Source organism: Cupressus sempervirens, chromosome 3 (assembly GCF_028749045.1).
Source record: "Cupressus sempervirens isolate cs-2001-9-10 chromosome 3, ASM2874904v1, whole genome shotgun sequence".
NCBI classification, from domain to species: Eukaryota; Viridiplantae; Streptophyta; class Pinopsida; order Cupressales; family Cupressaceae; genus Cupressus; species Cupressus sempervirens.
Genome location: NC_143120.1, coordinates 163,490,849 through 163,503,099, shown reverse-complemented (window position 1 = coordinate 163,503,099; position 12,251 = coordinate 163,490,849). Strand labels below are relative to the sequence as shown.

The 12,251-nt window shown below is 44.3% G+C and overlaps 1 protein-coding gene across 2 annotated transcripts in view; it reads left to right on the top strand.

The window, feature by feature from the left end:
• Window positions 1–12,251, top strand: part of LOC149565277 (uncharacterized) — a 240,966-nt gene that overhangs the window by 89,007 nt on the left and 139,708 nt on the right. The window lies entirely within an intron of this gene.

Genomic DNA, 12,251 nt, shown 5'->3' with positions numbered 1-12,251 from the left:
TGTAAAATAATGAAATCCATGTCTACTGCACTGATTGGAGTCCGACTGTGACCTTCGGGTTGTTCATGCCAAGGAAGCGTTCCTTTGATTTCGAGGGCGCCATTTGACTAGCAGGAGTTGTCAAGAGTTTCGCAAAGCACACTAATTTCGTCAGGAAGGAGAAATTTCAAAGAGTTGTTTCAATTCAGCTTGATATCTCTGGCAGGGAAAGGCTTGTTGGTGCGAGTATCGTCCTGATTGTCGAAAGATTGGTTGGTTTTTTGTTTTTCATGAGGAAGGAGGGATTGAGATTTCTCCAGAAGTTACCGACCGCCTTATAAGAGTACTGGTGTCGTCTGATTGGCCACGACACGTTCCTTACCTCTTCCGCAGGGTATGATTGTGTTGTAACGGACAAGGGAAACTTATATAAAGAAAGAACATGCCATATTTTGCATGGAATTGGTAGGCAAACGGAAGTTGTGGAAGAGTCAGCTAGCGGCAAATATGGAAAAGAATTCAAGGGTTTTGGCATCAGCAATTCGAGTTGCAGGCCCCTTGAGTTCTAGTACCAAGAAGCAGAAGACCAAGGAGGAACTCACTTATCTCACCGTTCAGTTTGAGAGTCTTAGTGGGAGCGAATGCCGGAGGTGGTGGCAGGAGACCTCAGAGGCAGACCAGATTAAACAGATTCTGATGCGGGCATAGGTACATTGGGCCATCCAGCTTCCCATCTTCTCCATCCGGTTGTTCGAATCAGTATTGCGCACCATGATAAAGACATATAGCGCTCGGAGCAGAACAAGTACATTCTTGTACAAGAAGCAGCAGATGACGGTGTCCTTTAAACCTAGAGATTTCACTAGGGTTTTCGGTATCCCTGGCCCCAAAGGGAGGAAAGTGGGAATCAAGAACCATAAACTCTCACGGGAGCGGAAGGAGCATTGGATAGATCTAGTGTGCCGAGATCTTACACCCGTGGAGAGGGATGCAGCGGTTCAGGGGTCAAAGTGCAGAGGGCTTCGCAGAGACTTTATTCGAGAGGGTCACTGGTGGTGCATCATGGACATCATCAAGAGCAGGTTGACAGGTGCCACTCGAGCTTCAGATATAGCATTGTCACAGGTTGTGTTTATGAATGGTATCATGCAAGGAGTGGTATATGATTGGGCTTCAGTCCTGGCCGACAGGATGGAGGAATTCATGACCCTTCAACACCGAACATTTTTTATGCCGCACCATGCCATTGGGCTGTTCCTGGAGGCTGCAGCTAGCTAGATTCCATTGGATGATTTTGAGGCGCCTCTAAGGGGCAAGTTGGCAGACGGGGAGCCTCCCATATGCTATTGGCGACACTTGGATACAGGAGGAACAGCAGCAGGCCAGAAGAAAGTATTTTGAGGATTGGATGCTTCCGGAGAGACAAATAGCGGACGGGAGGACACTTCGGTGAGTGACGGGACTGAGTCCGTAGAAGAGGAGGAGAGCACTTCGGTGGAAGTTGGCGATGAGGCAGCGGGTAGTGGGTCCGCATTCTTTACTGGGGGCTGGGCATGGTCTTGGTTACTCGACATGGTCTTTTGCTGCTCGGCATGGTCTGGAAATTTGGTGCCTGTTGCAAGTCGTGTAACTAATTTTCTATAATGAGTTAGAGGATGAAAATTTCAGGAATTGAAGAGAGCCTAGATTTCTATCTACGGTTCAAAGCACGAGTTCTAATTCATCCGGAGTTGGGAGATATTGCAATTTTACTAAGACATCGATTTTGGGAATTTAATTATTGTAGGAGGCCGACTTTGGCATTTAATTTATGTATTTGTATTTAATTTGTGTTTTGGGCCGACCTGTGGCTTAGATTGGTATAAGTAGGGGTTGTGGGGAAGTCTTTAGGGATGATCATTTAGCAAGGAGAAGTAGAGGAGCTTGGAAGAGCGAATTTTGAGAAGGGCTAGTAGCCAGGGTTTGGGATTGGATCTTGAGGGATCTTGTAGAACTATTACTTGCTTTGTATTCGGCCGTAACCGGGAAGGCCTTACAGCCCGACACATTGCATGTAATCAGTTATATTTTATAAATATATTATTATTTGTTTCTTCTTGTTCTTGTGTTTCCGCTGTGTGGTTGCATTGCATTGCATTAGACTTGTTTTGTAGACAAGGGTTGGCCGGCGGTGGAGACAGCTGAGATGTCGGCAGATTGGGCTACTGAACCGGAGTTGGGACCCAGTGACACCCCTCTGATGAAGCTGGCACATGAGATTGTGGGATTGTACAAGGATGTTTAGTATGCTCGTCGGCATGCGGAGGCGGACAGGGTTGTAGCAAAGAGATCATTGGCAGCTGAGAGAGAGGCTAGAGAGAAGCTAGCCGCCGACTTGGCCGACCAGCAGGCAGCATGGGCCGCAGAGTGGGCGACACTACTGGTAGATATGGCAGCAGTTGTGCAGGATAAGGACGCGGCTATCCGAGATGTGGAAGTGGCTGTACGGGATAAAGATGCGGCTAAGCACGAGTTGCAGTTAGCCAGGAAGCAGGCTATGGATGTGGTGCTCCTCCTAAAGGAAGCCGTAGAGGTTAATTCTCAGATTAAGACAGATCTCCGCATCAGGACAAAGCAGGTGTATGAGTTACGTCGCGAGCAACACTCTTTTGGGACACCCCCTTCTCTCTAGTATTTCTTTTGTTGTCTTTAAGTTGTCTCCTAATTTTATTAGTCGTCAGGAGACGACTTTTCTTTTTGGGGGGATGGTGTCAGCCGACTGGATGGTCCCAGCGGTGTTTTTGTAGCCGACGGGTAAATAGTTTGTAGTGGACATAATGTTTGTGGCCGATGGACTCCTTCGGGAAGGTTCGGCAGATAGTATTTATATCCCGTCTGGGATCATTGTAAAGCATCTTCATCTATCATTCATCTTATCTTATCAAGCATAATGTAATGTTCCGGCATATGCGAATATAATAAAAGGAGTTTTCTGTTCGTGTTCTATGGTCTGTATGCGTTCATTTATTTTACCCATACGGTAAACAATGCATCCTATTTCTACAATCCAAGGGTTGCCTCTTGAAGGTCCATCAGAATTTAATTTTGTCCAACCACTTGGGTGGGTATCCATCTCCAGTTGTCTCTAGCATCTTGATTCTTTTTTTAATACAAAAGCGGGGGATTAATTAGATTTTTCCATCTCTTTTTCATTAGACCATCCCAATCTGAGAAGGATCCTTCTTTTCATTAGACAAGCTATTATAAATTTAATAATAGTAGAATTTAATCTAAATGTTTATTAAATTTATAAATTCTTAATATTAAATAATATAACATTTCTTTATATATTAAAAAAATTTAAAGTTTTATTAAATTTTAATATTGTCAATGGATTAAATATTTTAGAATATTTATATTAACTTATCAAATGCTAATATTTTTTTCTCAGTGGTAAGATTACTTTATTAGAAGTAAAAATTAGAATGCAAAAATTAAACCCTAAATAAATAGAATTTAGGCCAGCGACCATCTACCATTATGGCAAACCAAAAACTGCCATTCGAGGACCATTTAATGGTGATGTACATCTGTAGCAGTAGTGGTGTAGTTACAAAAATCTAGCGTTCTCCATGCCCTCCCCAAAGTGCACACGAACATTCCCAACTCAACTAGAGAAAGCCAAAACTGAAACAAGGACAGAAAACGCTAGCATCCAATAAAATAACCCTAGACAACAGAAGATAAACAAGATGGTTTAGGGTACTGTTGAAGCACATCCACCATATTTTAGTTCCAACCCTGTGCTAGAGCACTTGCGATTAGCTCGCGTAGCTAGACATTGAGTTTTGCTTTCAAGAAATCCTCACCACCATCACCTGTCTCCTTTCTTTATTGGAACTTCTCTTGAAGTTTGGCTTCATCCTCTTTCGTCCAACAAGTCCCATTTCATTCTTTCAATATTTGTATCAAGAAACCGAATCATGACCACCATCTTCATTGCAAACTAGACTTTCTGGGCTTCTCTAAACCTTTTGTTCCCTAATCTTTCATCAAAACCCCACACAAATGGTGTGTATTTTGTGCTCTCAATCTTCTCAAGGCCCCTCTATTTGTTCCCTAAATTTATTCCTAATCTTGGGATGGATTTTACTAAAGCCCCGTTTGGTTGTAGGAATTGGACTGGAATAGGAAAATGTAAATACCCGCATTCGTCAATTTGACGTTTGTTTGCAACATACAAAATTGGAATTAGAATTCGCCTATCCTAATTTGACCCCAAAATGAGCATAGCGGAATTCCTAAAAAAATAGAATAAGAATAGCTTATTCTTATTCTAGTTTTTAATAAACTCAATTTGATGGGTTGTCGGGTTAGTGACTTTTTCGTTTGATTGTATTTTGCCACTCAAATGCATTTTTGGACTATTTTCACCGTTCATCATAAGATATAAACTAGGTCACCATTATTTAACATTTAATATGTATTTATTTTTTAAAGACAAAAAACACTAATATTAGAATTGATATCTTTTCTAAACTTTCATAAAATTATCTTTACAAATAAATCTTGTGTTTAGTCTTATAATTAAAACTATGTTGGAAAATCATTTAAATATCATATTAATGATCTCGACTTATTTGTATTTTTAATTTTCTTTAATATATTTAAAAATAAAATGAATTTATTTTTGATCTTATACTGATTAAAATAATTTGTTTAATTTAGAATTAAATTTATAATATACAATACAACATGTCTTTCGAATTTTGATGAATTTCAAAGGTTGTGGTATATCTTTCACTTATAAAATAAATTTTAAAAACAAAATAAAGGCTAATTAAAATAATTTGACTTCTTTAAAAAATTAATAAAAAATAAGTTTTTATAAATAAGAAATCTTGTTTATTTAAAATATTACCAAACTAAAAATATTAATTTAATTATTAAAATTTTAAAATTAAACTTATTCCAATTCCTATTTCAATTCTTGTAACCAAACATAGAATATGCATATTTCAACTCCTCTTCCAAGTCAACCAAATAGGTCCAAATGATATTCCAGAACTTATTTTAAGAATGCATGAATACCAAAAGAGAGCTTATTCTAGTATAGATGAATGTTGCATTCAACAATTCTTGCAGCCAAACGGAGCCTAAGATTGTTTACCGCATAGGTTAATTAAGAAATGCACACAGATAATGAACACGAACAGCAGAACTCCTTAGATTATTCGCATATGCCAACAGATTACGTAACTGGTGATAAGATGCTTTAAAATGACCCAAGAGGGTGTATAAATACTTTCTGCCGAACCTTCCAGAAGAGGTCCGTCGGCTACAAAACAATTCTAATCTACCCGTCTTGCTCGTCGGCTACAAAATCTTTACTGACAACAACACCTTGTTGGCTACAAAATACAAAATTTGCCGACTACATCATCCCTCCCAAAAAGAAAAGTCGTCTTCTGACGACTAACAAAATAGGAGACAACCACATATAATAAAACAAAGAAACACTAAAGAGAAGGTGGTGCCCCTGAAGAATGTTGCTGTCGACGCAACTCATAGACGTGCTCCGTTCGGATGCTCAAATCCTTTTGTATCCGTGAATTAACCTCGACAGCCTCCTTCAGGAGAAGTGCCACATCTATAGCCTGCTTCCTCGCTACCTACAACTCCTGTTCTGCTGCATCCTTATCCCGTACAGCCGCTTCCTTATCCAGCAACAACGTTGCCTGTTCAGCTGCCCAAGCTGCCTGCTGAGTGGCGAAATCTGTTGCTAACTTCTCTCTAGCCTCCCTCTCAACCGCTAGAGATTTCTCAGCCGCAATCCTGTCTGTTGCCTTGGCTGCCTCTGCGCGCCTGTGGGCATAGTAAATCTCCTTATAAAGTGCAACGATCTCATGTGCTAGCTTCTCCAACGGAGTGTTACGCAGCCCCAACTCCGACTCACTGGTCCAATCCGCCAACATCTCTGGTGTCTCGATCGTTGGCCAACCCCTCTTCTCGAAACATGAATGGAACCGCTGCGGACAGATCTCCCTGATGAAAGCTCGGACCAAATGCCACTCCCTCCGCCGAGTCATAGCCTGCAGTGCCACATTATGTCCCTTCCTTAGTGCAACCTTCACAGCTCTGAGGTAGTCTCTGCACCTGTCCTCATCCGACCCATAATCCTCCTTTGCAAAGCCCTCCATCGTCCATTCGGCATCACTATTTTGTTCGTCATTTGTGGGGAGCATGCCCACATCCGGTGCAGCCTCCTCTGCTCTCGGCGCAACCACGACTTGTGACACCCCCACCTCTTGAGGCTCTGGTCCTGTAGCTGATACTCCTAGGTGGCCAAGGGACTGGATGGACAGACCAACTTCGGCAAGGATAAGTCGGAATTGCTGTCTCAAGAAGGCGTTGGCTCTATCCATCACCTTCGACTGCTCTAACTGTACAGACTCCATGCTCTCCTCTTGCTGTGCTGGTTGGGCTGACTCTAGTGGCTCGACGGATCCTAACAAGGAAGACAAAACGGTGACGACTGCATCACAATCGATCACCTCCAAGCGAACCTGGGGCTCAAGCTCCAGACGCCGGTAATTCGACACTCTGCGAGGTTGGCTCCACTGGGACATCTCCTTGAGGGGTTGTTAGTGTAACGACAACTGTCGTCGGTGGGACACGCTTTGCTACTGCTCGAGGGACATCTGCTACGGCCGGTGGGGTCATCACAGCCGGTGCATGACGTTGACCAAAAGGGGGAATGTGTGACGTGGGAGCAGATAGATGCGCCGAAGTTGACAATTGCGGCGGGGTGAAAAATGTGGGCTCACTATCTGTTGGTTCGCTGCCAACCTCTGCGGAAGTACTCTCTTCCTCATACCTCGCCCCGCTGCTAGTGTCCCCGTGCGCCGCCTGCTATCCCCGAAATACCTTTTTCTGTCTCGCAGCTGTCCCACTTGTGTCTAGATGTCTCCAATAAAATATCAGAGGCTCTCCTTGTGCCAACTTCCCCCCGAGGTGGCGCTTCAAAATTATCCATGGGTATCTAATTAGCCATTGCCTCCAGAAACAAGCCAATCGCATGATATGGCATAAAGAATGTGCAGTGTTGAAGTGTCATGAATTCCTCCATCCTGTCGACAAGGATCGAAGCCCAATCATACACCGTACCTTGCATGATGCAATTTGTGAATACAACCTGTGGCAATGCAATATGTGAAGCCCAAGTTGCACTCGTCAACCTACTCTTGATCATATCCATAATGCATCTCCAGTGACCTTCGCGAATGAAATCTCTGTGGAGCCCTCTGCATTTCGACCCCTTAACCACTTAATCCATTTCCTCGGGTGAAAGATCGCGGCTCACTAGTCGTATCCAATGTTCCTTCCGATCCTTAGAGAGCTTGTGGTTCTTCATTTCCACCTTCTTACCACCGGGGCCAGGAATGCCAAAGACCCTAGTGAAATCCCTAGGTTTAAAGGATACTGTCATCTGATGCTTTTTGTACATAAATGTACTTGTTCTGCTGTGTCGACTATATGGCTTTATCATAGTTCGCAAAACTGATTCAAATAATCGGATGGAGAAAATTGGAAGCTGGATGGCCCAATGCACCTGTGCCCATACCAAAATCTACTTAATCTGGTTTGCCTCCGAGGTCTCCTGCCACCATCTCCGGCATTCACTGCCATTAAGACCCTCAAACTGGACGGTGAGATGAGTGAGTTCCTCCTTGACCTTCTGTTTCTTGGTACTGGAACTCGACGGCCTTGCAACTCGGATCCCAGATGCCAAAATGCTTGCATTCTTTTCCATATTTGCCGCCAGCTGACTCTTCCACTGCTTCCGTTTGTGTGTCGATTCCATGCAATATAGCTTCTCTCTTATATAATATATGTTTCCTCTTTATGCATACAACCCAAACAAATGAGGGGCCAGCTAGATAACCATCCGTAGGAAAAAATACTCGCAATATTCTGCACGAAACCTTCCGTGGGACAGAAGAAAAACTGGCCATGGGAGGTTTGCAATCCGAGGGAGATAGAAGACTTTATTGGAGATGAAGTAAAGTTGCTGAGCTACAGGATATGATCCGAGTTTCTCAATCTTGTCACCACCCAATGAAATGCTAAATCTCAAGTAGCCTGAATGCGCACTTAAATGCAAATATTTCATCGAATCTCATCATTTGTCATGGTTGGTAGATATGCTAGGAAGGCTGATCAATCCGTCCTGGATGCTTTTGCCCCCTCGTTCGCCTTCTGATCTGATGGAAACCCCTTTTCTTTCAACTGTTGAGACCATATCAAGAAGCTTGGGTTCATAGTGTGGAAGAAAACAAGTGGGAGAGGAGAATGAGATCATCCGCGTGAAGAGGACTATCAGTGGGGACAAACCCAACGCTTCAGCCACCGGTTGATGGAAACAACTGATTAGCCATAACGTGTGAACAAAGGAAGATTGCTGTGGGAGATGAAGACCAACCGCGGAGGAAGCGTATTAGCCACTGTAGAGGAGTTTAAGTTCCGACCGTGGAAGAGAGGATTTCTTATGGGGACACCACCCACAGTCGTCAGTGTTAGCCTTGGACACAAGTCGCGGATAGTGGGAACAAACAAAAAAAAGCCGCGGATAGTGGGAACAAAACAACAAAAGCCGCGAACAGCAAAGAACCCGTGGAGAAAAAGGAAGACACCCTGCGGAGAAAGAAGAATTTAGACCGCGGAAGACCAAGCGCTTCCTGTGGAAAACATCATCCATGGGGGCTTATCCCTTCCCACGAAGTCATAACCTTTCCTGCGGAGCGGTAACCGTAGGATACCAGGGCGGGTTAAACTATTTGCCTTAAACCCAATTTCAATAATAAACCAAAATAGGAGTGTTTGTCCATGGGTGAAATCTTCTTTTTAAAAAAAAATTTTAATGACAGACAAAATGAACTGCTTAAATATCCCTCCTGACTTCGCCAACCTACGTCGAGGAAGGAGACGGTCGAGCTTGATCAGTCTGCAATGATGTCAACGAGGTCTTCCTAGCATGGTACATTTTTAGCTTCGACCCGTTAACTGCCTAAGGCAACTCTCGCCCATCCAAGTTTGACAATTTGATCGCTCCATTGCCGCCATCTCGTATCTGGTAGGGTCCGACCCATCTAATCTTAAACTTCCCCGGTTTGATTTCATTGCGACCGTTGTACTTCAACACCAACTGCCCCAGCTAGAACCTGCTGAGTTTCAGATGCTTATCATGCCAGACCTTGTATCTGTTCTATGTCACCTCTGTTGCCCATTGCGCTAATAGTCGCTTCTCCTCAAGCTTATTTAAATTATGCAATCACTTCGTTAAGCTTTCGACGTCACCTAGCTTGTTTTCTAGTGCTATTCGCAAGCTCAGAATCATGAATTCTGCTGGTACTACCACCTCCTGTTCAAACATTAATTGGAATGGTGTGTGTCGTGTCGTCACCTTGTACGCTGTGCGGTAAGCCCAAAGGGCGGCGGGTAAGTTTTCCTCCCAATTTGCACCTTCAACCACGCAGGATTTGTAGATGATTGATACCAGGATTTTATTTGTAGCCTTGACTTGTCCGTTTTCTCTCGAGGAGTACGGACTCGACAGTGAATGACAAATCTTTAATTCAGTGGTAAGTAGTCGAATGACATGATTAACAAAATGTCCACCCCTATCACTTGTTAACTATAACGGAATTCCATACCTGGTAATGATCTGCTCGTAAATAAACTTCACTGTGCTCACGGTCGAGTTATCTGGTAATACGCGTGCCTCTGCCCACTTGGTCAGGTACTCCGTTGCGACAATGATGTATCGGCACTGCCTAGCCTTGCTCACCTTCAGGGGTCCAATGAAATCCAATCCCCACCGCTCAAAGAGTTCCTGTGCATGGGAGGGGTTAAGTGGTATAAAGTCTCGCTTGAGCTGCTTCCTGGCCCGTTGGTAAGTGTCACATCCGACAACCCATTCCCGCGCGTCATTGTACACCGTTGGCCACCAGAGCCCTGCGAGCAATATCTTCCGTGCAGTGGTGTCGGGTCCCATGTGTCCTCCTGCGGGACCCTCATGTGCTCCTTTTAACACCCGCGGTATCTGCTCTTCTAACATGCACTGCTGAAGAATATGATCCGGTCCCATTTTGTAGAGCAATCCGTTGATCAACTGAAAAGTATGGCTCCGGATTATCAACTTGCGCCTTTCATTTGCTGGCATCTTACTAGGAAACTGTCCTATTGACAGGTACTCTCCAATACTCCTGTACCAGTTCGGTAGTATTGCAATCTGAAACAGCTGTGCATCAGGAAAGTCATCATTCACCCCATCTGCCGGCTCCCCTGTTTTGATCCGCGACAGGTGGTCGGCGTTGACATGTTTCTTCCCCAGCCAGACAATGATTTTGAAAGTAAACTCCTGCAATAGAAATAGCCATCTACTGATTCTCCCTTGAATGACAGGTTTATTGATCATGTACAATAGAGCCTGGTGATCTACATAGAATACGAACTGTTGTCGGTAAATGTATAGTGTAGCTGACGGGTAGAGTAGTATCCAAACGGGCACGTGGCACATAAACAACTATCTACTGTCTCACCATTGGGACCAGCCATCGTTACTTGCCTTTGATTCTGAGGTACTTGTGTAACTGCGCTGTTCTGAGCTCCCGCGCTGTTCTGGACTCCCGCGCTGTTCTGGACTCCTGTGCTGTTCTGTGCTCCTACACTGTTCTGGACTCTCGCACTATTCTGGACTCCTGCGCTATTCTGTGCTCCTGCACTGTTTTGGACTTCCGCACTGTTCTGAGCTCCCGTGTTGTTCTAGACTTCCGCGCTGTTCTGGACTCCCGCACTGTTGTGGACAACAGTCTTGTTTCCAACAACTGCGTTGTCTGGTGAATAGTCTTCAAGTGACGTTCTATTCTCTGCTTGTATTCGTTCGTTCGGTGTATCAGGAACGAAGAGATCACTCCACGCTCGTGCTCCCTCGGCACTCCGAGACGCGCCAGTTGTTTCCCTTCCATTCAGACACTCTCCCCTCGGTGTATACAGGTTAAGGAATTCTTCCGTTGTTTCCTCCACCAAATTCAAGCGTTGTCGAGTTTCTTCCAGCAATTCCTCGACACTCCTCAGCTTGCTAGGTGAGTGCACTCCCTCCGTTTGTGCCTCTTCACCCCTTCGGTGCCCCTCGACAATCTGCTGAAGTCTCTGTTTGTGCTTTGCTTGCTGTGTTAGAATTAGAATTCCCTTTGCTATACTTAGTTCATCCTTATCTTTCACCTTATTCCGATCCTTGTTTGGCAAATTCGACATAAATCCTCATTCCTTCATTCCAGGTCCGTCTGGCAACGGTGCCAAATGTTTACTGCATAGGGTAAGAAGTTCAACACATGTATAACACGATTCAATTCAGTACAGGTACTTTATTCATGTATGCACTTGCTGATTACAATCCGATTACAATGACTACAATGATCCATCCATGATTCCAAAGTCCATCTCGGACGTGTACATATACCTTTCCGAAGGGGTGACTAAAGCGTCACGCGCCCATTCGGATACTATTCTACTTGTCGGCTACACTACATTTATCGACAACACGAACGGTGTGGTGAGCAAGTAATGATGGAACTTTTGCACGGCGTAGACCATTCCAAGTGCTTCCCGTTAGGTCATACTGTAGTTCTGCTCCGCTTTTGATAACAATCGATTGGCAAAGTATATTGGATGATCTAACCTGTGGCTGCCTGTTTGTGCCAGGGTTGCTCCGATCGCATAATTCGAGGCATCAAGATGCACATGAAACTCCAGTTCGGATATGCTAAGATGGGTGCAGTAGCCAGTCGTACTTTCAACCCTTCAAATGCCTCATCCTGTTCCTTGTCCCATCTGAATGATTCTCCTTTGCAGGTTAACCTGTCCAGCAGGTATGACACCTTGGCAAGTTTTTTGATAAATCTCTTGTAATAGCCTATATGTCTGAGAAAAGACCTTACCTCCGTCACATTAGTAGATGGCTGCATTTCTAGGATGACTCACTTTGTCTGGGTCAGTCTTCAATCCTTCCCTACAGACGATGTGTCCGAGCAGTCTTCCTTGCGGAACCATGAATTTGCACTTCTTGGGGTTCAATGCCAGCCGTGCCCTGCGACATCTCTCCATACATTCACTGAGTGCTGCCAGGTGTCTGTCTTCCGTGCTAAATATCGACCAATTGTCTAGGAACGCTTTGAAGTTTTCCATGGACATCTTGTCAAAGATGTGCAGTAAATCTGCTGGAAGGTTGCCAG